Source organism: Pinus tabuliformis, chromosome 4_1, assembly GCF_031772625.1.
Source record: "Pinus tabuliformis cultivar Carrire ecotype Pingquan chromosome 4_1, CPIR1, whole genome shotgun sequence".
Classification (NCBI taxonomy): domain Eukaryota; kingdom Viridiplantae; phylum Streptophyta; class Pinopsida; order Pinales; family Pinaceae; genus Pinus; species Pinus tabuliformis.
The window spans coordinates 293,841,907-293,867,780 of NC_142303.1; the positions used below are offsets into that span (position 1 = coordinate 293,841,907).

General features: G+C 40.0%; 1 long non-coding RNA gene across 5 annotated transcripts; it reads right to left on the reverse strand.

The window, feature by feature from the left end:
- On the reverse strand, positions 1-25,651 carry LOC149175439 (uncharacterized). Of its 5 annotated transcripts, XR_016258561.1 has the most exons (5): positions 25,591-25,648; positions 24,570-25,476; positions 24,380-24,445; positions 948-1,125; positions 1-803 (listed from the first exon to the last, which is right to left on the reverse strand). It is a non-coding gene; the product is annotated as an uncharacterized LOC149175439 (long non-coding RNA). The 5 variants fall into 5 exon arrangements; XR_016258564.1 differs by lacking the exon at positions 24,380-24,445; XR_016258565.1 differs by lacking the exons at positions 24,380-24,445; positions 24,570-25,476 and having other exon boundaries at positions 1-782; positions 958-1,125; positions 25,591-25,651.
- Between the last annotated feature and the right edge of the window lie 223 nt (positions 25,652-25,874).

Here is a 25,874-nt window from a genome sequence, read left to right on the forward strand (position 1 = left end):
TTAAAATAAAATAAATCTCCACAAACCATAAATTAAAATAAAGTAATAAACGTTTCTGAACTCCAACGTTTCTTAACTCGAAGTTCTCCAAAGAGATTCAAATGTACGTGTGACAGTGTCCAACATTTTCTGGACAGTCAAAAATAAACTATCATATGCCTTAAAAAGCCATCTATTTTCATCGGCAGAATGCTGAGACTGATTCTACAAAGAAAGGTGGCAAAAGTGCAGTTAATCTTATGGACAATATAGTCAGGCAAGAAACCACAATTTTTATGACCAAATTCTTTACATCTGAATGTTTTGTTACAGAGGCACGGGCTCACGGACGGTATCGTGACCAAATTCTTTACTTCATTCTTGGTAACAATGGAGCCATCTGGGTATTTGTATGGTGATAGTGAGTTCTGGTGATATCAGAAGCATATTGCGTGGAATTACAAAGGAACTTTGCTCTCTACTCCGAGAAGCTCCCAATTTAATTGCTTGATTAATGAGCATGGGATGATATGATTGAGCGCCATGATCAAGGGGAGAAGGATATGTTTAATATGAAAGACAATCCTGAATCAACAGTGCAAGATGCACTCAATCATATCAACGCCATGGTCAATATCTTGAATCAAAGAATTAAATAGGGAGTTTCTCGGACCAGACAGTAATGTTTCTCTCTTCCAAGAAACATGCTTTTGACATTACCAGAGCTGTCCATCACGGCTACTCCTATCAATCGTAGCAATGTAATGGAAATCCTCTTCCATTTGCCTTTGGTTTGATATAGGCTGTAATCCACGTGCCAATGCCTAGTAAAAGTCAGTTAGGAAACCCAAATCTTTCCATCAACTACACAAATTTCATAAAATTCGGAGATATACGTTATTGAATATTAATATAGATAAACCAGTGAAATCCAAACTTGCCTGTGACTAAATATAACCCAAGGATACATCTCAATACCTGGAGACATGTTTAGCTCTTTCTGTTGTGAAAGTGACATATATTAAACTCCAATTTTGCAAGTTCTGGAACATGGCGTGACATATATTAAACTCCAATTATGCAAGTTCTGGAACATGGCGTGACATATATTAAACCCCAATTTTGTAAGTTATGGAACATGGCGTCCTGGAAAACAAAATTCCAAAACTTGACCGTTAAAAAGCAGGGCTCTTTGTGACAGATTTAAAAACCAAATAACAAACAAGATGCAATTGTCTTTCCGAATTATATTGATATATGTGAATAACCAAAACAGGTCCTAGACGTACAGCCAACTTAAACAGTCTGTAGAGAGAATATATTCCCAGGAAAATTAAAAGACAACGACTGCGTGCAACGGTCAGGAGACAAGTTAGCTTTACCATGTAAACCGCATTTTAAAATTAGAAATCGAGAGATCGCATTCACAGCCTCGGTTTGTTGTTGTGAAATGATAAAAAATGCAAAAACATATCTCGTATTTTGTGAGAATCCCTCTCATTCAATATATATGCACCATAAGGCTAGAATTATTTTCATTCTTAGCAGCAACAAATTCATTGGCCTTGAATTTTCTTTACAAGAGGGAAAATTCGGTGACATTTGGTGGGGGTGATTTAATCAGTTGAATTTTCTTAGCAATAAGGTAGGAGGTGGTATATCCTTGACTACTGTGGTGAGAGGAAGACCTGCAATTAAAATTACAAAATCGAAACTCTCCCCGAAAAGAGAAGAATGAGCCAAACTAAATAAAACACTGTAAATAATTACAGAATGAAGAAGCTTTGTCTTGATGATGTGGATAAACCCAATCCCAAATTAGATTGTAAGACTTAAACCCAAATCCCAATCAAGTGGACAGAAGTCTCAAAACCAACTAAATCACTTTCACTAAAGCCTATAACGCCATACAAAGTAGTATGATGTTGAAATAGAAGAGACTGAGTTGGAGTCTCCAAAAGATACATGAAAAAAACTTGTCTTGTAGACATTAAATCTCTGAGAATATACTAAAACAAAACATGTAACTGGAATGTAGTGTAATCGAGTAGATTGATCAGGGATTTTCATCGTGGAGATAAGAGAACATATGTATACATGTAGCTAATAATGTGAAAATCCATTGAATGCATAATACAATAATGCTTATCCTATTGGAAATGGTGTTGAGAACTTTATACATGCAGTACAACTTTTTATGAAATAATCTTTATGCTTTAAATGTCAAAAGAATGTTCATACCCATAATCAAATTTCAGGTGGGGAGAATCAAAATGTAGTTTACCCATGTTGTGAATACAATAGCTTGTACACGCAAACTATATGGTTTGACATTTAAGGAAATTGCTGCATGCTAACATTTATACTACAATTTCAACTACAATGTCGTCTTCTCTATATTGTTGCTTGTAATAGGTTAACTGTGACTCCAAGAAAGAGAAGATTTTGAACTAAGTTGGACACATCCATTTTGATAATTTCGACAATTATTGTCAGATTAGTTTGAAAAATATTCATGATAATATGGATCTTCATCAAATAATTGTATCATGATGGTAATTTGCTAAGATGTGTATTGAGGCCAGCGGCTTTCGAAGCAATATTGTTGTTTATTGGAGTTTCATGATTTGTATAATTTACTATATATGAGGATTTAGTAGAATTCAAACCATATCTCCATAAACAATAATCATCCTCATAAAAATAACTAGATCTTAGCATGCATTTGTGTCGAGGATCCAAATAATGCAAGAACAACATACTGAGGGTTTTTATATATGCATTGAAAACCTAGCAATCTCTAAAGAAAATTGAGATGTGCATTGAAAACCTAGCAATCTCTAAAGAAAATCAAGATTGCTTGACTAATGATCAATCGTTTATAATTACATATAAAGAGATCCCCAAAGAGATGGTTTGTAATAGGGAAGAGGTAGCAATAGAGGTGGAGATCGCATAGAGAATGATAAATGGCAAGGATGTCATAGGAACCAAAAAAAATTCCCAAAAGATCCAAAATCTCTACAATTTCTTGAAGAGATGATGATGAAAGCCAATTTTGGGGTCTGAAAATTTGAACCCTAGATGGTTCAACTCTAGATGCATGTGCCTTATGGGCCCACGAAATCCAGCAATCTTGCCTTTATTAAACAATGAGCTTGCATCTAACAATGGAGCTTCACATGATTCCAAATCCAAACTCCTAACATGTCGGCACCTGCCAAGATCATGTATAGGGTCAGCGTTCATATCGATACCTCGTCCTCTTCAATGCTTAATTCATTGTGTCCATGCTCTCACTGTTGACCCTCCATTAACACAGACTAGCTCTAGGTGATATGCCAAGCATCGAGCTCCATCCATAACATGTCATCCAACCTTTGTTTGTCCCAAAATGTTTGGGTCTTGAGCCATTCTTGGTGAGGAAACCTCATCCGGGGGCCCAAACACGTAGGTCCAATCCCAATTTTGGGGGTTGGGATATCATCAACTCTCGGTTTGTTTGGGATGTTTGGGGGTTAGCAAATTTGCTTGTGCATCAAATAAATTTAACGCATGAGGGCCCTACTTGTCCAAAATCACTTACGAAGACCTTTGGGAGCTACTCTATTTCGAAATATTTGGCTCATCCATTCAACGAGTTTAGGACATTACACTCACTTCACTACACTTCGAGTCAAATGGTCGGTTCGACATCCATGATCAGTTATTTAACTTTTCCTTCATAGGATTTTCACCCTCTCAAGGTCCCATATTCGAATCTATGTTAGTGTTATAGGGATACAATCCCTCCGTCCATGCCCAAATTAGATAGAGATTGACCTCTTAAGTGACTCACCACTCTTTACTCGTCTCTTAAACTCCCTTCCCAAAACATGGAAAAAACGATAATTTGACAGGGTCTACCGACTTAAAACAAACACACACATAGAAATTAGACACGTTGTATGCACATATTAAACACATTTACATTACGAAGAAACAAGGAACTGGGATTAAAACAACAAAAGGTTACATGGCGTGCCCTCTTACAGCCTGACCTAATTCGGACTTATGCAGGAACGCAACAAAATACATAAATACACATATAAACAGAGATGCAGCATAAATAAAACTTCATTTCATTAATATCAAAGAACTGAAATATGCTTACATATAGAAATGGAAATAAACTAGTCTATGTGATGGTACCTTATCTCAGAGAAGAGATGTGGTGGTTACTGTTAGAGTCGGTCTAGTAGCCCTCCACCAGAGATCAAAGCTCTTTGCATTTCATAGTTAGGTGTCTCATCAGTGTGATCATGTTGCATTCCGTTAGGCATGCCATAATCTCGGTGGAAGGAGTTTATGTCGTTATTCCCCTCTTGTTTGGCACTGCTGGTTCAGGTTTGTTCAAATAAATAAAGTCCTCAAAGGGTCATTCATTTTGCTTTAAGTTTTAAGGTCTTAGGTCTAGGGTTGAGTCTAATTTTGTCTTGAGAGGTCATCAAGGACCAGCAGGCCAGAGGGATGTCCTTCATTAAACATTTCTTATCATTGTACAGCTAAATTTTTGCCTTGTTCTCAAAAACTCTGTTTTTGAAAACAAGGTCATTATCTCATTTTTGTAAAAATTCTCAAAATTTCAAATTCTTCAAATGTCGAAGTGCAGCCTTGGTCTCCTTTGCCAAAGCATCCCAGAAGCTATCCCTGCAAAAATTTTCAGAAGAAATCATCATTTCAACCAATTTTTCAAAGAAATGAAATTAAAGGTCAGAGCCAATTAAAGCAAAAAGTGTCAACATTCAAAACATTACAAAGTGGGTTTTGGGCAAGTAAAAATTAAAAGGAAGCCTATAAAAGCATGCCATTCCTCATTGGTAACTCATTTGCCTCTCAACACTTCAAGAGAATACTTGTCAAGTCAATTTCAAGGTTCATTGGGCGAATTGAGTAGTTGCAGCAGCGCGCTACGCATCAGAGGAGGCGCGCTACGCATCAGTGCGCATTTTCCAGTTCAATTTAACTCAGGCGCTACGCGTTGGAGGCGCGCTACGCATCAGGCTGGGCGCGCTACGCGTTGGGTTTCTTGCTCAGGAAATCGCCAGCAAGCCATCAAAACTGCTTCTCTCTCCAAATCTTTTCAGGTAGGCCTCTAATCCATGGTGGTTTTGGTTTGGCTAAGATGAATGAGCAATGAACATGCAAAAATGCCATGCTAGTATGGAGTAAAACCCTACCTTGCTGTATCAAATTTAAAAATGTAAATGTGCTAGGGTTTCATTGAAATTTGTTGCCCAAGGTTACCCATTTTCCATTCCTCTTTCCCCATATTTTCCTCACCATTTTCCTTGACATTTTTCCATGCAAATCATATAATTTCCCTACTAAAAATCATTAAAATCCCTAAACCCTACTAATTCCTAAAATCCTATGTAAATTTCCTAAACCCCACTTCCCATTACAATCCCACAAATTATGATTGTATATGTTCCATGTTCCTTTCCTAAAATCTCCTTTCACATTTGTTTTCCCTAATCCCCTCAATTTTCCCTTTTCCCTAACATTTCCCATGTGTGTTTGTCCCCTTGGTAACAACATTAAACAAGTCAAAACAACAGTTCATTGGGTGCACAGTCAGCATTATTTTTCAGTCACTTGCCTCCAAAACCATGTCAGAAACCGAAACAGATTATGAGCAAAGTGATGACCGTGAAACAACACCAGAGGTAGAGGTGCCAAGGAGGCATCACAGGGGTGGTAAAGGTGGTCAGCATGTCAGGGAAGAGCCCACCTCTTTGGCTTATCTACAAGCTTGTCCACTTGCAGTGTCATGTTTCCGATATCTATCATGCTATGAATATTGTGAAAGAATCTCCCAAATTCAACACCACAAGGAGTTGGCCCGCTTGTTTGTCCTACATTTGCACAATGGGCATGTGAATCTTGCAGGAGTGGACTTCACATTGTCACCCGAGATCGTTGCACAAGCAACAGGGATACCCAATATTGGAGAAGAATGGAACAAGCGCCAGCAGTTGGACAGATTTCATTATGATCCATATATCAAACCTGTATATATGAGGCACCTAACTGGTGTTTTTCCCTTCAGATTCTTAAGAGACGAGTATGCACCTTTGATGAGGATCATCATTCGCTATTTCACTTGTGAGGGCAGATTTTCACGTTTGTATTCGTACCATATCCGTTTGTTGATGCATTTCACATGGGTACGAATGATGAACATTCCATTCTTCATGTGTCGAAATATAGAGAGAATGGTGCCCTTGGTGCAAAGAAAGAGCCCAGCACAGCAACATAAGAGCATTTATCATTATGCACTGATCAAGATTATGGTCATGCATCAGTTGGCACAACAGGATATTCCATGGGAGGATTTCATTTCTCGTGACTTGTTCACAGTGCCACAGCCACCTCCTGAGGTTGTCCGTGATGAGGGAGGGCCTTCACATCAGTTTGATATTCTAGAGCCCGAGCATGTCAGCTCCCCTCCATTTGTCACATATCAGAGAGGCCACAGGGTCTTATTTGCATCTGCACGGCGAGTATTATATCCACATCAGGTGGAAGGGGTCTCGCCTTCTTCATCAGCACAGCAAGTGTTATCTCCACATCAGGTGGAAGGGGCCTCGCTTTCGACAGCAGCACAGGTACCAGAGAGAGGCAAGCAGCCCAAGATTGATGAGGGGCCATCAGGTGTTCCAGGCATAGATGTTGTTGACCTTGATATCATTTCTCCTAGCCTAGAGTCAAAGGAGATCATCCAGCAACTAAGGGCTGAAAATGACTTGTTGCAGCAAAAATTGGAGATGGCAAATTGGACAATTACTTATTTAGAGCAGCGCAACAAGCAATTAGAGGATGAACACTCTCTTGATGAGTTGCGGAGGATCCATGAAGAACGCAACTTGGCTCACAAGAGACCCGGTGATTTGACACCCATTGAGCGAGAGGCTATGCTCATCCGGGTCAATACTCATTTGGAAAAGTTGCTGGCCAAGGCAAACATGGAAAAATACATGCTCCGACACATGAAGAATCACTATTGGGCTCAAATGCATGTGTGTAAAGCAAGAATGAAGGTGCTCAAAGGAAGGTTGGCCAAGGCACTAAAACAGAGGAAAAGGCCCGATCCCCTTCATATTTTGGCTGAGGTTTCCTTGGAGGAGCATGGTACTAAATGACACACCTTCAGCTCAAATTTCAGAGAATTTGGAGCAATTTTGGTCATTTTTGAATTTTTTGGTCAAAAAGCAAGTTTTTGCCCTCAACGCGTAGCGCGCTGCGCGCTACCCTGAAGATGGGCAAGTTCATTTCTCAAAAACTCAACATTTTTGGATTTTTCATGACAAATTACACTTGCTCAGCAATTTCCAAGACATTTCATCAGGTTTTGAGCCCTCAGAAGGTAAAAAAACATGCAAAAAATGACTTTTTGCCACTTTTTGGACACACAGGAAGCAGTCTTGGGAGATTGCAATTTTGGAGGGGCAAATGGACACCAAATTGAGAAATTCCACTTGGGTTGGAAAGTAGACATCCAGACCTTTCCAACAAGCCTACTTTTGCCTCATTTAGATGTCGGGAAGTGCCTCAAACGTTGGCTCAAAGGCGCGCTATGCATTGAGGATTGGGGCGCTACGCATCAGGGAAATTTGCCAGATTTTCACCTACAGCTCAGCAAAACGTAGATTTGACTAGTTTTGACTTTTTGGGGTGATTTTTCATCCTCCTTGATGTAATTGATGTAATTTAATGATGTCATGGCACTTATTTATCTCTTCTAGAAGATTCATTCATAAAAAGTCAAAAATTTAATGAATGAATTGGTTTCCTAGCTTATAGAGGCAAGTTGTTTTGACTGCCTAGATTTTAGTGCTCAGTTTAGAATTGGTTGAAACAACTCCGAGAAGGATGAGCTCGACCCCTAGAGGCAAGGAAAGGTGTTAGCTTGCCTATATTATGTATTTTCTTAGTCATTTTCAGGGTTGGACTTTGGAGGGATAAGCTTAGACTGTTTTACATTTTGTATCTCTGCAATTTTGGCAAAGGAAAAACCAAGGTTTTGCAGCACTATTTGGGATTCCTGTGGTTATTTGTGTTGATGGTGTGCTTTTCTCATGTACTTGTAAGTGTGTTATGTGTATCATTTTCCCACTTTTCTTTTCTGCACATTAAGTAAATGAAGTGTTAAGGTAGAATTCATAATTTATATGCTCTGCCTTTAAGTTTGCTTAATATCTATGTTTTCCTCTGTCTAAAGAGAACTATCGAAAGTTTTTTGCTCTCTTTAGCTCCTCATCGGTCATTCCTATCCATTCACTTAAATCAAAGGCATCAAGACAATCTCCTACCTTGCCCCAAAAAGACCTCTGCAAAAGCTGTGACCCATCCCTCCACCCAAAATTGCTCTCCCCCTGTTTTCCACCAAAACCCTAAAAATCTGAAATCAAAACCTTCTCAATCAGTTTACTAGCCTAAAATTAGTGTTCTTTATCGGTCATCTTCGCCCTTTGAAGACCTTTTGCCGAGATAGACCCGGAGAGAGCCCTCTCCTGCCCCGTAGTGCTAGCTACGAGGCTAAGTGGTTTGATGTTGCCTTGGATTTTGTCTTTTTCAGCCTGAGGCCAAATTCAAGCGCTAATAGTTACATGCCTCTGAACTGTGTTATAATGAGGCTTGAATGAATATTTATTATTTAGAAACAATAGAAAACCTTAAACATCCAAAAACCTAACACTGGGAGATGAAGCACCAAAACTATGGGTTTCGTTTTGGTAAATTGGTACATCAAGTTCTCGGGGTCATAAATTTGGCATACGATCTCTGTTTAAAGGCATAATACCTCGTTAGAAATATCTATCCAAAAAACACAAATTTCAACTAGAAACATGAGTCTAACTCTCATTATTTCCCATTTTTCCAAAAAAAAATGTCATTTAGGGCCTCAAAACGGCTCCAGAAGTTTAGGACCCAAAAAACTACCAAACATAGTAAATTGTGCTACAATTAAGGAAACTGAAAAACTAAAAGAAACAATGGTGGGGGTCCAAGTGGAATAGGCGGGTGGACACCAATATCCACTTGGATCAGTCCTTCCCCCTTAGGATGAAATGGTCCCCATTGCATTGAGTGCCTCCATGAGATGGAGAAACTTTTGCTCAACTTAGTCCCTGGTGAGCCACTTGTCCTGGTGCAGGAGTTGGCTAGCTTTGACAAACCGATATAGTTGTATCTGTTGTTGGCGAGTATTCTTGATCTGTGTGTCCATGATCCGATTAGTTGTGGCTTGTTCCATGTAGTTTGAGTTTAACTCTATTAGTGTGAGTTGTTCTACAATGTTTGACATGTCTAGTAATGGTGGAAAGTATGGCCAAAGGCGGTCCACATTGAACACTGGGTGTAGCCCAAGGAATGGTAGAATGCTGAGCTCGAAAGCATTGTCCCCTATATCAGAGCAGACGAGGCCTGTGGTGGGGCCTAACGAGGTGCTCCTTCTACAAATGTAACCAAACTTTGTCGCCGACCTGGAACTTGTGTGGCACCCAATATTGATCATAACCCTACTTGTTGTACTTAGCATTGGCTATGTCCAATATGTCTTGTACGTGGTGGCGAATGTGTTGAATGTGCTCAATGAAGTTGTTAGCCCTGTCAACATCAAACAGAGGATGAGCTGAATTAGTCATAGTAACTGCAAATGGTATGGCCACATCAATGGGACATAGTGGATGGAATCCCAATCCCACCTGAAAAGGGTTGTATCTAGTTGAGCTATGAAGATCTTTGTTGTAGTTGTGCTGGAGATAGGGGAGGCTTTCATCCCATGTGCGTGGATGCTTCGAGTTGTACATGCGTAGAATGTGTATGATAAACCTGTTGACAACCTCTGTTTGGCCAGTAGTTTGGGGTGGAAAGTCATGGACTTAGTGAGCTTGGTATCCAACATCTACCAAAGACTTGAGCAAAATGTACTTAGGAACCTACTGTTCCAATCTAAAATAATAGACTATGGGATCCCAAAGTGTACCCGCACCTATTCAAAAAGTAGCTTAACAGTAGTTTTTGTTGTGATACTCTTCTTGCAGGCTGCCAAATTGGCCATCTTAGAGAATCTGTCGACGACCACGAAAATGCAGTCATTGCCATGCTTAGTAGAAGGAAGGCCCAACATGTAATCCATGGAGATGGACTCCCAAGGCCGACTAGGAGTAGGAAGAGGAGTATATAGGCCTTACTTCTTGATGGTCGGTTCGGAAATGGTGCAACCAGTGCTGGATCTAATGTACTTCCCAACATCTTGTCAGAGGTTTGGCCAATAAAAGTACTTCTGCAGCATGATCACTATTTTCTATACCCTGAAATGTCCAACGACCTGACTGTAGTGTGCCTCCCAAATCATCTTGGCATGCTCACTTGAAGGAACACAAAGGTGTCCCAGGTGGCATAATAGTGCATCCTGAAGGTGAAATTCAAAACTTGCTTGCCTTCCAAGAGCATCTGGTATGTGTTTCCGAATTCTAGATCGCTCTTGTAAAGATATGACCACCCTGCAGTCTCGTGCTCATAATATTCAAGCATAGTGGTCAGCGCCATGACCGCTAGTCAACTGAGGAAATCTACAACATTGTTGGTTCTTCCCTTCTTGTATTTAATGTTCAAATGGAATTGTTGCAGGTATGTGGACCATTTCTGATGGTGGTCATTCTGCAACTTCCCTTGTGTCTGTATGAACTACAGGGGTTGGCAGTCTGTGTGGATGATTATTTCCTTCCATAGAATGTAATTCTTCCATTGTCGGCAGGATTGCACAATGGAATACATCTCTTTGTCATAGGAGGATACTTTTGGACTATGTTTTAAAGTGTCTCACTATGACATGCCACTAGATGCCCCTGCTAAGTAAGAACTGCACCAATAGCATAGTTGGAGGCATCTGTCTTGATCTCAAATGGTTGTTGCAGGTCCGATAATGTGAACACTAGTGCAGAGCAGAGGTGATGCTTTAACTTGGCAAATTCCCTCTGTTGGGATTCGGCCCAAAAGAACTTTGCTTTCTCTCCTCCCTTAGTGACTTGACTCAAGGGCCAAGTGATATGAGAGAACCCCAACATGAACATGCGGTAGAGTTTGGCAAGGCCCAGAAAGTTGTGGAGCTCTATTAGAGTGGTTGGGGTTGACCAATCCCAAATGACTTGTATATTGGCTAGGTCCACATGCAAACCCCAGTCGTCAATAATATATGCCAAATATTGAACCTGGGTCATACTAAAAGTGCATTTATCCAAATTAGCACACAACTTGTGTTGTCACAGGGTTTGGAGGCCCTATCAAATATGGTGGAGGTTCTCTTCCTAACTCTAGATGAAGATCATAATGTCATTCGAATATACCACCACGAATGAGTTGGTGAAGAGTCGCAAGATGTCGTCCATCAATGTCATGAAGGTAGTGGGGGAATTTTTCAACCCGAAAGGCATAACCAATCATTCGAAATGTCCCTCCTTATATTTGAAGGCAATCTTCCACACATCGAAAGGTTTGATCAGTACCTGGTGATAACATAACTTCAAGTCAATCTTGTTGAAAAATTTGCCCCCCGTAACCTAGTCCATAAGGTCATCAATCTGTGGTATTGGATACCTGTTCCAAACAATGATCTTGTTCAGCACCCGATAGTCAATACAGAGTCTCCAGGTCCCATCCTTCTTCTGTACCAACAAGATCGGGCTCTCACAGGGTGATGAACTTGGCCTAATGTGCCCTTTTTGCAACATCTCTTGAATCTACCTCTTGATTTCATTGTTCTCTAGAATAGAGTGTCGATAGATCGGTCCATTGTGTAGCGGCACACTAGGGGTCAGATCGATGGAATGCTTAACCTGACAGTGTAGAGGTACCCTTATGGGTGAGGTGAAAATGTCCCCATGCTCCTCCACAACCTTATACATCTATTGTTTTCATGCGGAGGAGCCTTATCTAGAGGTCGCGGCCACAATCTTCTTCTTTCCTTGAAGGCGAATCATAAGGAAACAAATTTCCTAGTTTGGGAAATGATCTTACTACATTGCTTGACAGTGATCAAAGAAATGGCAGTAGGCGGTGCTACCTCCGGTATCATGTAAAACTTATCACCCAAAGTAATAATAATAGTGTGAGGCCTAGGCTCATATACAACATGTTGCTTCCACAAGTATGGTTGGCCTAATAATACATCAAAAACTTCAACAGGAGCAACATCACACAGCACTTCATCTGTGAAGGGCTTGATGTTATAGGGAAGGGGACACCGTTGTCTAACACAAAGACCTCCCCCTTGGTGAAGCCACCAATGCTGTACGATTGCGGGTCTGGTGTGGTCGGAAGGCCCCAACTGCTTCACGTCCTCTACTGAAATGAGGTTCTTTTGGCTCTTGCTATCGACAATTAACTCTAGCAGGGAAACCATCACCCACATCTGTGAGTGGAAGAGGCGCTCCCCCTCCTTTGGATCTTTAGGCTCATCCTTCTGGATCTTGGTGGTGGAAATGGTGGCACTAGACTCCACATCGATAATATGCTTCCGTTTTTCATTCCCCTTATCGATTTCTGACTCTCATGCATATGATTCAAAAGCCTTCATCTTGGCCACCAGTGACTGCTTGGCTCGACACTCACTTCTGTTGTGAGTGGGGCTCTTATGTAACACACCATTTCCCTGTGTCCTTCTTTGCCTTCGTGGTGTTGTTCTTCATTTATGGCTACAATGAGTTGTCCTAGGACACCTTGCCTTGGCTTTGTCCTTCGTTTTGTTGCTTCGGGGCACTTTTCCCTTGCTTTGGATTTGCAGATCCAAACTCTCACTTCTTCTGTTTAAATTTTTGCTCGATCTTGACTATGTATCGATAGGCGATGCCAAGTGAGTAGATGTCTAAGAACTCCATCTCCTTCTGGATGTACTTGTGTAGATAGTCACGGTACTTGAGTACCAAATGCCACTCAGAATCCTTGATACCCAGCATTGTACGAAGGGTATCGAAAAAATTTGTGAACTCCTGCACATCTTGGTCCCTTCCCTGGTATAGCATGATCGACTTTAATTATTTATCTTCATAGCTCCAAATAGGGTAATATTGTTCCTTTATGGTGTCTCAGAAAGAATTCCAAGCAGGTGTAGCTGAAAAAAATGAGGATTCCCTCTCATCCTTTTGTTCACAATATGTTTCCTACCAGTCCTTAACATGTACGGTGGCTTTGAGAAGTGTGAAAGTAATATTTTCCTGATTGGAAAAGTCATGAATTGAAAAATATCCTTCCAATAGATTTAACCATCTATCTATGGAGTCTGCATCTATTTGGCTTTTAAATATGGGAATATCAAAGCTAACTTGTACCTTAGAAGGAGTGGCGCCTCCAGGGCGGTTGTTAGATGAAGTTGTGGTTTCTGTGGGTATCCGTTGAAGTATCTAGGCAAAGTTATCCATCATCACATTCCTTTGTCACTCGAGGGCTTCCTTGAGAAACATTTTGAAAGGATCTCCTGCCCCCTTTTCTTTCTTTTCTTTCGTAATGGGAGGGCATGGGGGTTTGCGAGGCTGGTCTTCCAAAGGTTCAACCAGTTTGATCCCTAGCTCCTTATACCCTGGCCTTGTTGGGGACATGCAAAGAAAAAAATAGAAAGAGCAGACCACTCTGATACCATGTATCTAGACTTATGCAGGAACGCAAAAAAATACATAAATACACATATACACAGAGATGCAGCAGAAATAAAACTTCATTTCTTTAATATCAAAGAAATGAAATATGCTTACATACAAAAATAGAAATAAACTAGCTCGGGTGATGGTAGTTTATCTCTGAGAAGAGAGGTGGTGGCTACATGTCTCTAAACATCCAAAAACCTAACCCTAGGAGATGAAGTGCGAACGCTATGGGCCCCGTTTGGGTAAATTGGTAAATCAACTTCCCAGAGTCGTAACTTTGGCATACGATCTATGTTTGACGTAAAAAATACCTCATTAGATATATCTATCAGCGGACTACAACTTTTGACAGTTTGCTTGTTTTCCCAAAAAAAATATCATTTAGGGCCTAAAAATGGCTCTGGAAGTTTAGGACCCGAAAAACTGCCAAAAATAATAAATTGTGCTACAATTAAGGAAATTGAAAAACATAAAGAAACAATGGTGGGGGTCCAAGTGGAATAGGCATGTGGCCACCAATATCCACCTTGACCATGACCACCTTCTTCGACTTAATTCTACATGATGTCGGCCTAATTTAGATTTTTCTGGCCACCCCCTACCTAACTTACGTAAGTCACCTATATAATAAAACACACAAACCCTAACAAAATAGTGAATATTTCCATGCCATCCTTCCAGAGGCTTACAAATATTTTTCATTTTTCATAAAAGAATTAGAGAAAATCATGTCCTCTCCCTTTACCTACCATGATGCACATTCCAGTGGCTTTTGGAATCAAATTTGGTTTAGGGGTGGTGGGGGATTTATGACCCTGCATCATACTACCATGGTTGAGAATATTCATGATCTCCTAATCATGTGCTTTTATTGTTGCATCTTGTTCATCTCCACCTTGGTCTTCTTTCTCCTCATGCATCACTGAGCTTCTACTCATACTCAATAGTGAGATGCAACCAAGCCTCACTAACACCTCACCAAGCTCTCTCCTCTAACTCAGTCTTCTAGCGTGTTAGGTTCACCTCCTCTAGAACCTATCAAGATTCCTCTTCTCCCCTCGTTGTCGCATGTTGCTCACTTTTCTCTACAATTCTACCCACAATCGCAAATGTGGAATTGCTTCAACAAATCCCACCCAGGTGAGTTGCATTACATGTAGGGAGCATAACTTTGATTTTTTGATCGAAAAGGAGATCAATTTTCAAATATTTGGGCATTAAAAAACAATTCCATAATGCAAGCTATGACCAATGTCACAATAGTAGCAATGGTCATGAACAAGCATAAACCACATGTAACAACGTCTACAAATTCCTAAAACCACAAAGAACTCTCCACGTTGATGTTGGTTATAATTTGTCCTACACATCTCAAAGGACCCTGCAAGTAAATTACAATTCCAAATCCAAAACTTAATTAAAAAAAATTACAAGAGAAATAAGGAGTAGAAATTGAAACCTAGAACTCAATAGGAATGATGTGGAAATTCCCAACATAAGTTAAGAAATCTCATATATGAGTATAGCTAGAGTCCAAAATAAAACCCCTGACTAAATTTTATTAAGACAAACACTAACTTATATAACTTTATATAAACATAACTAACTAAAAAATCTAAAAAATAAATGTTCGCTAAATCATAAGAACTAATAATAAATCACAATAAAAAATAGAATTGAAAAAATGTTCTCAACTACATAAAAATATGAATTACCAAAAATTAATTTTCACTCTTAAACCATTATAATAATTTCTTATTTTGGGTAAACCATGCGGAGCAGAAACTGATGATGGATCGAGCGATGGCGCTCCTCTGGTTTTCTTACCCTAGCCGTAACTCAGGTTACGGTTAACTGCAGTCACTGTAATCCCGCGAGCTCCCTCCGCAACCAGCTACCCTCGCCTGCACCTGCTCCCAACTTTCAACGATTATGGTTTACTGTTCCTAGGCTCAGCATGGAGGAAATGGACTTGGAAGCGGTGGATTACTCACTGGACCCTTTCCCAGAACAATCCATTTTCGACCCAAACCCTAAGCCGACACTCGCTCCCTCTGCAACTTCATCCTGCTCGAACCCGTCGTCGATTGTCTCCCTCCCCAGGCTATCTGTTTCCACCCTCCACATCGCGACCCTCTCCATTGACTCCCCTGCCCTAGACTGCCCCCCGCTATCTCCCAGAACCCTCAACCTCCTGGCTGCTTACTCATCCCCAACCTTTGATCCCTCGCCCCCTGTGGATCATCTCTTCCCTACCAATCCTGCCTCCTACCTGGGTTGTGAGATTCCTGAGGCAGCAGAGACATAGGCTGTAAATCTCGGCACTCCTAGCAGCTGCGCGGCGGCACACGTCTCGGCCCCTCCTTCAGGATGCTTTGAAACCCCTGTAATCAGGGTAAGAACTGCAGCTCAACAATCCCAGCAAGAAACCCTGAGCCCCTCGGACCCATTGCAAGACCATCCAACAGTGCCGAGATCAGGGAAAAGGAAAGAAAAGTGTGTAAAGGCCTCAGGAAAGGACTACACCATCAAATTTGGGGAAGGACTCACCATGGGAGAAGTTGTAGACAAGGCAGGAAAAGTTCTAGTGGGTAGGGTTCGAGGAAGAACCTACTCGGCGAAACGACTGGGGTTATGGGTAAAAGAAATCTGGGGGAAGATCTTCATACAACTTCCAGAAGTACAGATCCTCCCATGAGGATGGTTTGCGCTCCACTTTGCCCTCGAAGAATACACAAACATGGCGCTCGCTTGGTATTGGCACATTGAAATGGCCCCTGTCCTGCTAAAAGGATGGAGCCCTCTCTTTGATCCAGAAAGAGAACAGATCGACGCCAGACCCCTTTGGGTGCGTTTACCTGGTTTACCCCTTCAGTACTGGTCAGAAGAGGTATTCATGCGAATTGGAAACACCCTGGGCACATTTCTGGATTATGATAAATCTATTATCCAGTCCAAGAACCGCACTCTAGCCCATATCCTAGTGCACCTGGATACTCGAGAGGGCTTGGAGGAAAAGATTACACTTCAATGGCGAAATTTTACTAGGGTTCAAATCCTAGATTACGAGGGAGTGCCATTCAGATGCCGTCACTGCCACAAGGTCGGGCACCTGTACAAGGAATTCCCTCTGGTGCAAAAATCCCTGAAGCGACATTGGAAAATTAGGGTGGGATTGGCAAGCCCTCCGTAGACACCCCCAAGAAGACTCTATTAGTAGCACCCTCCACGATTGGGAAAGCAACCACATTTCAGCAAGCTCAGCTATCTCCTGGCAGCTACTCGCGACCTCCATCTCCGCCGCTGACTCGAGCTAGGGTAGCGGATGAAGCGGCTCATACCTCGGGTATTCCTCTTCCTCCTCTCCATGTTTTATCTTCTACTTATGCATACCCTGCACACCATCTACATAATGCATCTATATTATATCAATCCACCATCCCCCCTCCCATCCCTTGTCTCCTGAATTCCCATTAGTTTGTTTTTTCTACTACTTCCCCATCTCTCCCTCTAGAGGCATCCGCTAGTCTATCCCCATCAACATCTGCCCCTCCACACTCCTACAATCTGCGCCCCCGCTCCCTCTCATCCGATTCCCCCTCTCAATTCTCTAGCCTTGGCTTATCCATTCCTTTGATACACCTTAAAACTCTTCGTGGCCGCAAATCCTATCTCTCGCACATTATCCTTCGAGCAGGGGCTAAGGTGGCCTCTGGAAGGCAATATTCCTTAGATCGGGTTCTTAGAGTAGCGAACACCCATGACATGTTACCCCCATGAAGTGCCTATCCTTCAATTGCAGCGACATGGCTAGCTTGCCCAAAAAACTAGCCCTTTGAAGGCTCTTCGAATCCAAGCCTATTGACATCATATTTCTTCAAGAAACCCTTGGTGAAGCTAAACACATTAACAGTATCCTGGGGAATCTGAACCCAAGCTGGGACTTTCTCTCCCTAGATGCAGTCGAGAGGTTTGGAGGTCTGGCTCTGGGTTATAACCCTCGTTCCATCAACCTAAAATCTACTTGGGGAGGGCAGGGTTTCATTGGGATAGATATCTTCTCTGCTGCCCTGGGAATGGATCTTCGAGTCATCAACATATATGGGCCTTTCCAGGGGCAATAGGCTTTTTAGAATCAGCTCCTAAACCTCTCCATCACCTTGCTTGATAACATAATTATGGATGGAGATCTAAACTTTTCCATTAGATTTAGCGAGTCTTGGGATTCATTGGCATAGAGCGACCTGCTCTCTACTACCATGGAAAATCTTCTGGATCGGACACAACTGACTAATATCCCCATGAACAGACCTTTGCCCACTTGGAGGAACAGGAGAGTTGGGGAGGCGGCTTTAGCCAGAAGGCTGGACAGATTCTTAATAAAGACCCCGCTGATACAACGCTTATCCCACTATAGGCAATGGGTCGGCTCAGGAGGTATCTCTGATCACTCACCTATCTACTTAGAAATCATCGGCCCTCCTATAAAGCCCAAGGCACCGTACAAATTCAACTCAACTTGGCTTCAGGACCCCTCCTACTCCAAACTGGTCTCAGATTTCTGGCTGGCAAACCCTCCCACAAGGGGTCACACCCAAGCTAAAGGTTTCTGCTATAATCTTCTACAACTCAAGAGATTAACTATCCAGTGGGCAAAGGAAAAAACCCTAAAGGATGACAATACCCTCGCCACTGTCGAGTCCTCTTTGGCCCTCCTTATGGATGACCAGAACAGGGGTTTCTTATCTGCAGAATCCAAGATCCACCTTATTGATTTAGAAAATCAAAGGGAAAAAATCATGAAGGAAAGAGAGGAAACTTGGTGCCTCAAGAGCAAAGCGCTCTAGCTAAAAGCAGGAGATGAGAACACGAGTTTCTTTCATAACTATGCCAAGGGGAGGAAAGTCTCAAACACTATCTGGAAGATGCCCACTTAGGATGGAGGCACAACTAATACTTTCAATCATCTCTCTCAGCTGGGCATTTCTCACTTTCAACAACTTTATAAAGAACCCCCGGCTACAAATCTTGCTGATATTATTCAATTGGCAGGGCATTTCCCAAGGTTTGTAGACCTGGATTCAGCAGACGAGTTAACTGCACCTGTCACTGCAGAAGAACTTGAAGGGACTCTGAAATGGTTTAACAAAGACAAAAGTCCTAGTCTGGACGGATGGACTATCGAATTCTATCTAGCTTTTTATGAGCTTATTGGGAACGATCTCCTCAATGTAGTTGAAGAATGCAGGATCACAGGAAAAATGTATGAGGCCATCAATTCTACCTTCATTGCCCTGATTCCTAAATCTGACTCCCCTTCATCTTTCAATGATTTTCGACCAATCTCTCTCTGCAATACCCTTTACAAAATCATTGCTAAGATCATTGCAAATCGGCTCCACCCCATACTCTCTCACCATATCTCCCTTGAGCAATTTGCTTTCCTACAAGACCGCCAGATCCATGAGGCCATAGGAACTGCACAAGAGGCCATACACTCTATCAAAGTAAAAAATATGAAAAGCATCATCCTCAAGATTGACCTTGCAAAGGCATTCGATCGTGTTAGCTGGCTCTACATAAAGATGATTTTGATCCATCTAAGATTCTCAGTAGCATTCACAGAATGGATCATGTGCTGCATCAACTCAACATCCTTCAGTTTCCTCATAAATGGATCTGCTTCCCAATTCTTCCATGCTGAGCAGGGACTCCAACAAGGATGCCCTCTCTCTCCCCTTCTGTTCCTAATTGTGATGGAGGGTCTCAGCAGGCTCATTGAATCTGCAAAAAGGGAAGGTAGACTTAAAGGACTAAAAATGAGTGACCTCTGTCACCTCACTCACCTCCTTTTTGTTGATGATGTTCTCATCTTTCTTGATGGCAGCATCCGAGACTCTACTACCTTCCATGACATCCTTACTCTCTTTGCAAAAGCCACTGGTATGGTCGCAAACCAATCCAAGTCAACTATCACTCTGACACACACCTCCCCTCAGGAAGACAAAGTCACCCTCCTTTTCTTCCACTATCAAATGCATAACCTCAAAAATGGCTTGAAATACCTGGGGTTCTGGATCAAACCTCATAGCTACCAGATTGCTGACTGGATCTGGTTAGTGATCAAAATCGAGAAAAGACTAAAAATTTGGAATCATAGATTTATTTCGAGAGCGGGGCGCCTCGTCCTCATCAAATCTGTGTTGGAAGCCACACCTATGTACTGGATGTCGCTTTCCTGGATCCCTCGGGGAATACTCACCCGTATTTAGTAGATATGCTGCAGATATCTATGGAACAGACAAAAAGAGGGAAAAACATTTGCTTGGGTGAGCTGGAAGAAAATTGCCCTACCAAAAAAATGGGGAGGCTGGGGATTAAAGGATCTGACTGTATTTGCACAAGCCCTCGCATCTAAGATGAGTTGGACACTTCTCACTGCTCAGAATCTCTGGACTATGGTTACATACCACAAATACATTTGGTCGCAGCAAGTCTTGGATTGGGCTCGCCTACCAGCTTGGCCACGAACTAGCATCTCTATAGTCTGGAAATCAATCCTACAATCTATGCCTTTCATTAGATCTGGTCTGGCTTGGCGTATAAATGATGGCAACTCAGCGCACATCGGTATAGATCCATGGATTGGGGGAGGAAATAGTTATCAGCTCCCACCTGACTTGATTCAATTTCTACAACAAAGGAACATCAATGTGATTGCACAAATTGTTGATCGTGAACACAACACTGTCTTCAATCAAGAATGGAGGTCTGCTCAAAATGTGGGTATACCTATACAGTGGCAACAGAACTGGGAAGGGTACTTAAATGCTTTGACTGAGGCTCATGTGCGTATAAAAGATGGCCCAGATGAACTCGTTTGGACACCAGCAGAGCATGGTAAATATACCTCGAAACTCGGTTATATCTCCCTTCTCTCGAATCGCAAACCAGAGATAACAAAAGAATGGTGGCGATAGATTTGGAAGTTGAAAACACCTCCATGGGCCCGACTATTCATGTGGAGTGTCCTCAGCAATAAAACTCCCACAGGAGACTCCCTCATGCACAGATCTATTTATGGCCTGAATTGGTGTGTCTTGTGCAAACAAGGCTCTGAATCAAATGAACATCTATTCCTGCTTTGTCCTATCATCATCCATCTCTGGCAAGTTATTACTCAACTCCTCTCCATATAGGATATATGGCAGGGACCCTCAATCCCACAAGCCTGGAACACATGGTTCGCAGTGCACCAAGGCTCTACAAAAAATGTTTCCCTCTCATCCTTTGCTAGATTATATGGCTCACCTGGAATCACATCATTTTTAATGAAGCAACTGTCTGCTGGCCTCTCATCATAGCCAAGGCTGTGGCAGCCTATCATGACATACCGGAAGTTGATAACTCCCACATCTGTCGAACTACCTCCCCGGGTCCAATCGACAAATCCCGGCCATGGGCTTTCTTCGATGGCGCAGCTCAAAGCCATGGATGTGGAGGGGGCTTCATTCTGTATATTTCTGAACAACACTCTTTCAAAGTTCAAATGGGATTGGGGGAGGGGACAAACAATTATGCCGAGCTAATTACCCTCAGACATCTACTGCACTTTGCTTTAGCTCATGATTGCACAACCATTCAAATTCTCGGGGATTCAAAAATCATTATTAACTGGTTCAACAATAAAAATCATTGTCATGCTATTTCACTTCGAAATATATTGGATGAAGTCATTGTCTTCAAAGCAATTTTTAATACAATCTCATGTCATCATATATACAGGGAATATAACGAAAGTGCTGACAGGCTTTCCAAGGAGGCCACGCTACTACCCCGAGGCTTGTGGATGATCACGGAACAGATGGGAGCCAAACAGTACCAATACCATCACCATCCTTATATAGATCATGAATATCATAGGGTGGAAAGGCCCTAATTTTACTGTGTTTTTTTTTGGATTCTCATAAAAACTATGTATCTATTTTTTTGACGATATACATATGCACATATGGCACAACAGAATGAATACCTCTATGAGGTTATTATGTATAGGATTAACTTTACTGAACAATTCCACATTCACCAACAAATTCACTGATATGTATTTTGAAATGACTATAAGCCAATAACTCTGCATATGCCTTAGACATCTACTACATGTATTTTTCCTCTAGGAAAAAGTTAAAAGAAAACAACTTAACTTATTTTAATAATAATAAAAAATACATTATAATAATTTCTGATTTTAATAATAATAAAAAATACATATACTTATGTTAAAGCTAAACATAAAAATTTCAATTATTAAAATAAATTTAAACTTTTCAATATTGATTATTTTATATTGAATATTAAATTTCACACTAGATGATTAAACAGTTGAGAAACTCCATTAAAAATATTTAAAAACCAGCCACCTTTTAAGTTTTTCCATATTTTAACTATCTTGATTGTGGTCCCTTCATTGCTAGCTCATCACACGTGATGAAGATTGTGATGTAGAAGGTGATGAGGATTGTCACATGGATCAAATGACGTGAATATAACATGTTCCATGTCATACATATTATGTTTAGGAAGAAAGCTGATTTATTTAGGAATTCTACATTAATTTTTCTAGAATTCACATTTTTAAGAAGTTCCAAACTTTTAAAGTGAGAGGATTCCATGAAAAGTTTGAAAAATAAAATAGAATTCGGCTATTTCTCTCCAACAATGTGCTTTTCTAACATCAACAAAAGAAGATTTTAAGTTCTATAACCCATTTTCTGGAATCTATATAATTTGTTTTTGTCATTTAGACTTTGCAAGATTCTGACATGTAGATTTAATTTTTTTTTTTGGGGTTAATTTTTGTTAATTTTATCAAAAGACTGGAAAGAACCAAACATATAATGAAAAGGTTGAAATTTGGAAACTTGTGTGGTAAATTGATAGATTTAAATGGAAAGTCAGAAATAAAGAAACAGGTATAAAATGGAGAAATTAATTATTAAACAAAATTTATAATTCACACCTAGGAACGAATAAGAGTGAATGAAATTTGAATTAGTATAAATCTGTTATTCTTATTTTATCTACTATGACATTGAAGTGATTTTTCATATCTTTCACTTTACTATTTCACAAATTGGATAAATTTACTAATATATCATCATATCTTTTTATCCCATAAAATCTATAGTCACTTAAATAGAGGTTAGAGTCATATCTTAATCTCCTTGCCTAAATATATTATTAATGTATAAACCCCATTAAATATATTATTAATGTATAAACCCATTAAATAGTTGGTGAATAGTTAATTATTGTAAAAAAGTCTCCTTTATTAATATGGAGCCTAAATTAATTACTAGACTGTCATTGTAAGTGGGTTTATAAGTAATTAATGTTATATTGAAAAAAAAAGAAAAGTTATGTAATGTTTTGGTTAAAAAATGCGATTGTATTTAGAACATTGTTCTCTGAAATTTCAAAAAAAAAAAAATTAATTTCTATTATCAAAAATATCTTTCAGTTTTTTTTTTTTTTTTTTTCGTTTTCTCTGATTTAGAACATTGTTCTCTGAAATTTCAAAAAAAAAAAAAAAAAATTCTATTATCAAAAATATCTTTCAGTTTTTTTTTTTTTTCGTTTTCTCTGATTTTATACTAATTTTGATGTAACTTACATTAAAAAACTCTTTTAAACCAATCTGTATATAAATAAATTCTCTTGAATTTATAAACCACGATTTTTTTTTTCTCGTTTTCTCTGATTTTATACTAATTTTCATGTAACTTACATTAAAAAACTCTTTTAAACCAATCTGTATATAAATAAATTCTATTGAATTTATAAACCACGAATTATTTGACCTACGTTTAAGACAATACCAGCTTTAACAACCAAATCACAGTGTCCACATGCTCCACACTTCAGAAAAGCGCACGTGTTAACAACCTCCTTGCCATTTGAGATAAGTATAGCAAAGTTCTTGGTATTGCCACTTCACTACAGTGTATTTCAATTTTCAAAATATGGCCCATAATATTTCACTTAATGCGCCTCAAAAAACAAAACCCTAAAACATCACAGGCTCTACTTTTATTAATAGAGATGATGATTTCAAGAAGTTGTCTAATCGACCTACGGTACCTTCACATAACCCACTACCTAACACGAGACAGAGAGCCAGGAGTGGAAGTGTTGCAACCCGGATTCCTTAATCAATCGTCAAAATGAGTATTGTTTTCGTTTTTATCCATTTTCTTTCAACTGACCTTCGAACTGAGGATTTTTTCCCTTTTTTAACCGTTACAGATTCACCACGCAGCAAATAACTTAGAAGTTAGTCAGTTATTTGTGAAGCAGGTGCAGATCTTGGGGACGGTCTATTGTCTTATTCCTTATCTAGTTATTCATGGGACAACGTTTAAGTAAATACATTTCTATCCACCGGTATACTAAAACAGCACCATTCTAACACAGCATTTCATATACAGAATATTATTAGAAGGTTGCAATCTGATAAAAAAATACTCAACTCCTTTTAACAGTAACCTTATATCGCTATGCTAATGGAGATGAATATATTTAAAAACAGCTGAAGCTAAGAATATTTGGCGATGTGATGAAGATGATCCTAAATCATTTTCCATTTAACAAGAATAATAAATTTCATGATCAAATTCTTTAGATCTGAATGCTTAATAACAAAGGCAAGGGCTCACCGACGGTTTATCGTTACCATCTTTATTTCATTCCTGCTAACACTGGAGCCATCTCTGGGTATTTGTCTGCTGATACAGAGTTCTCCTTAAAACACAGTATGGGCTCACATATACTATATAATAATAATAATAAAAAAAAACAAAAACAAAAACAAAAAAATTCTGAACTTTTATAGGATACGGTACTTACTCCAGTTGAGCAGTAAAATCCTGGGACTTACGGTTCACCAACTCCACGTGGATATTTACAGACATTTGAATGCTTGATGTGATGCAGGGATGGGGGATCTTGTATTTTGTTCAGAATTTCATTTAGGTTTACGTCCTTCAACTTGGAACCAAAATCTGCTTGTCGATTTGTCATATACTCAGGTATGTTTGCGCTATCCGACAAAAGATTGGCAGGTGTGATTAATTCCAACGGTCCCCTTTATCACATCTACCCACGTTGATAATTCCCAAAATGGTTTGACGAAGATGTTTGCAAACTTCTCTTGCGAATTTCTCCATCGTTAATTAATTCTCTGATAAAATGATACTTAATGTCAATGTGCCTGCTCCTTTTTATTTTTATCAGGACCAAAGAATTTCCGGGTAACACGGAGCGATCTGGGTATTTGTATGGTGATAGTGAGCTCTGGTGATATCAGAAGCATATTTCGTGGAATTACAAAGGAACTTTGCTCTCTTCTTCGAGAAGCTCCCAATTTAATTCCTTCATTAAGTATGAGCATGGCATGATATGATTGAGTGCATCTTCCTTTATGATTGAGCGCCATGATCAAGGGGAGAAGGATGTGTTAAATATGAAAGACAAATCCTGAATCAAGAGTGGAAGATGCACTCAATCATATCAACGTCATGGTCAATAACTCAATCAAAGAATTAAATAGTGAGTTTCTCGGACCGACAGTAATGTTTCTCTGTTCCAAGAAACATGCTTTTAACATCACCAGAGCTGTCCATCACGGCTACTCCAATCAATCGTAGCAATGGAATGGATATCCTCTTCCATTTGCCTTTGGTTTGATATAGGCTGTAATCCACGCGCCGATGCCTAGCAAAAGTCAGTTAGGAAACCCAAATCTTTCCATCATCTACACAAATTTCATAAAATTCGGAGATTTACGTTATTGAATATTAATATAGATAGACCAGTGAAATCCGAATTTGCCTATCAATAAATATAACCCAAGGAGATGTTTCAATACCTGGAGACATGTTTAGCTCTTTTTGTTGTGAAAGTTCTGGAACATGGCGTCCTGAAAAAAAAAAACTCCAAAACTTGACCGTTAAAAAGCAGAGCTCTTTGTGAGAGATTTAAAAACCAAATAACAAAAAAAATGCAATTGTCTTTCCGAATTATATTAAAAAGCAGGTCTTAGACATACAGCCAACTTAAATAGTCTATAGAGAAAATGTATTCCAAGAAAAATTAAAAGACGACGACTGCGTGCAACGGTCAGGAGACAAGTTGAAAAGAGTTTGGAATAAA